The sequence below is a fragment of the Limulus polyphemus genome, unplaced genomic scaffold (assembly GCF_000517525.1).
Source record: "Limulus polyphemus unplaced genomic scaffold, Limulus_polyphemus-2.1.2 Scaffold3770, whole genome shotgun sequence".
Lineage (NCBI taxonomy): Eukaryota > Metazoa > Arthropoda > Merostomata > Xiphosura > Limulidae > Limulus > Limulus polyphemus.
The window spans coordinates 40,736-43,865 of NW_013669380.1; the positions used below are offsets into that span (position 1 = coordinate 40,736).

A 3,130-nucleotide genomic window follows, 5' to 3' on the forward strand; every position below is an offset into this window, starting at 1 on the left:
AGCTTTAAACGTCAGTTGCGACGGTGGTATAGTGGTTAGCATAGCTGCCTTCCAAGCAGTTGACCCGGGTTCGATTCCCGGCCGTCGCAAATTCTTTTGTCTACTGAATTTTTTTTTTCTGTTTTCATCTATGTGATTTGTTGTAACATGTCCATATATTCTATAAACAATTTCAATTTCATATTAATATCATTCATATACATCTTATCATTTAATTATTTCTTAATTGCGGCAAACAACTGAGCATATTGATATATAGTTTATACCTAAAGGGGAATATCAACACCAATATTAAAGTATGGTCGTACTAATGGATTGTTTGTCGCCATTTAATTAAATATTCTCTTCACTTCTGGCATCATTATAAATATTTCCTTCTTTTCTATTGTGTTAGATACAGTTTAGTGATGGCATCTATTGGTGATAGTCACCGTTACAGATTTTAAATATTTCAAAAACATGGGATTTAATGACAGGTTTCGCCTATCATTAAGTGAAATTATGAGTAATATTTTTAGTCTTTATATGCTTAGAGATGACAATCATTGTTATAACTGTACTTATGAAAATGTACACTAAATTTTGTAACACAATCTGTAGAATCTCAATTGTCTCAGTCATTTGTATAAACAAGATTTAATATGCCAAAGTTAAGTAATGAGACACAGCAAATTTGGAGATAGAATTATAACACAACTAGACAGCAATTTTAATGGGTAAAGTATCCATTTAGTATGCTTTAGAAAAAGAAGGATTTATTAATAAATATGGGTGAGCTAGACAATTGGCCAAGTAAGCGTGCGGTGAAATAGTGAAGCATCAGAAAACACATCACCCTCCTACAGAGAATAGCCGGAAAAAACACTGGATGCACAGCAGACACAATACTCAAAATCTACAAAGAATTCATTCGCCCATTCATAGAATATGGCTGTCAGGTAACTTATAATATTCCCCAAAATACACCAGATAAAATACAAAAACAACGAAATAAGATATTAAGATTAGCTCACTAATTACCAAAATACATCCTCATTAAATATCTACACAAAATAAGCAATCTCCCTAGCCTTAATAGTAGGCTAACTGATCTACTTCATAAATATTACACAAAAGCAAAAAATTGAAACAACATGACAAGCACACTCTGTAAAATTCCCGGCGCTCTTTCTTTTTTTTTCAACTTTGGCACAGGGCAGATAGATTATTCCGCGTCTGCCCTGTGAAAGTAGGTTTTCTCCGAGTGCTCCGGTTTCCCCGCACCGAAATTTGGGGCAAAGAACTTATAGGTTCCCGCCTACCCTGAGAAGGTCGTTGATAAATAAATAATTAATCTATCAATTAGTTAATAAATCAATTAATCATTTAACAATAAATTATTAGTTAATACAACATCTAGAAAATGTCGCAAATTCCACACATATAAGAACGCCTACCTGTGCCTGGTATCTCCCTGTAGCAGCAACATTCGAACACCAAACACGTAAATGAAGAAGATGAAAATTCAATATTATACTTCTTCATTGTTGCCGGCATCCTTACCCTTCTGGACGTCAAAAATGTTTTCGACAGCGTATGACACACTGCCATCTTATACAAGCTGCTCAATCGTAAATCTTTTTTTTTTCTCCTCCGGAATCACTAGAACTAACATTCCGGGGTTGAAGAAGAACAAAGTGTTCCTGAACACCCCAGTTGGGGAGAGAAGTCTCTTGTCTTTTCACTCTTCAAACCGAACCCCTGCCACGTAAGTAATTAAGTAAGTAAGTACATAAAAGATCCCAGCTGTGGCATTTGAATTTATTGATCCATGCCAGGCCCTGAAAAGCCCCGTTTGTTTCGATGTTTTGTTAGCAATCAGTTCTCAACTTATCTTCTTCTCCAACCTGCCTCGACTTCGCCTTTGCCTTTACGTCTGCCTACCAGCCTTAAGATTGATTTTTTCAAACCACAGCCCAGTTAGAATCCGTCCACTTGGCTCGAATAAACCAATAACCCTTAGGAATTTATAATCTTTTAGTGAAGTAAGATTGCTTAGTCTTCGAATATTCTTGATAATAAATTATTTCTTTCGAACTAATTAATTTAACCTCAAAACAACTGCCAGAGAAAGGAGCACACACTAACCAAAACTTCTGAGCGCCCCTGATTAACACCATATTTCCTGTCAAGTCTATATGATATTGTTACGTCTCCGTTTGTTAATTGATTTTCTGTAACTTCGTTCTGACGAAACTTTAGCGACACAAGTCCTTACTTAATAAAACTGGTTTATTTTTTATGAATATAACTTTACCGATACACTTATTTTCAACAGTCGCTCTATAACAAACGTTTTAACAACTAACGTTAACTTCAATAATACTTTCTGACTGCAGTTCAATTACTCACTACCTACACACACACACTGTCGTCACGTTGTGAGCGTCTTATATATATACCAGACAAGCATATATCTAGTAAATGCTAGGGCATTCACGAAGGAACAAGATAGTTCTAGAAACGTGGCGTGACACTAGTCACGTGACCTCGCTGACGCAACAATATGATACAACACACACTGACCTGAAGACGAAAGACTTTCAAACGCCATCCTCTACACTTGTGTTTCTACAACGGGCACTTGTCGTTGATTCAACTAAGTTTCATCATGAATACTCTGCCTAAACAGTCTATGAAAAAATTGTATGTATCTGTTAAAGATTTCGTTTCTTTTTCACCAGAGGAGAAATTGAAAAGAGAATCTGTGACATAGAGGCCTAATGCATTCATGCATTCCTTGATTGACCGTACCCTCTGCTGTGGACTACAGTTTTGCCTATTATAAAGCTTATCAGCACAGCTTGGGTTAACGAACCATAGAAATACCGTTAGGCCTATTACAATGGTGAAGTGTATATAATATCTATGAGTCTATCGTACTTCACCATACAGTAACCTAAATAAATTTAGATATGTGAATAATGTTATGACATTTTGTCGAATTCATTATTCTTGACATAAGGTTTGAGCTTGATCCTAGGCATCCTAAATATTGTGGAAGTGGGTGGGTGCAATTGTAGTAACTACCCAGAAGATTAGAATAACCTGACAATAACATAAAGTACTGTTACGTCTCCGTTCGTTAGTT

The 3,130-nt window shown here is 35.8% G+C and overlaps 1 protein-coding gene and 1 non-coding gene across 2 annotated transcripts in view; both read left to right on the forward strand.

Annotated features, from left to right (window-relative positions):
* LOC106470012 (myeloid leukemia factor 1-like) overlaps positions 1–3,130 on the forward strand; it is a 45,275-nt gene that overhangs the window by 6,375 nt on the left and 35,770 nt on the right. The gene's annotated exons all lie outside the window — the stretch shown is intronic.
* Positions 18–89, forward strand: Trnag-ucc. Its single transcript has one exon. It is a non-coding gene; the product is annotated as a tRNA-Gly (tRNA).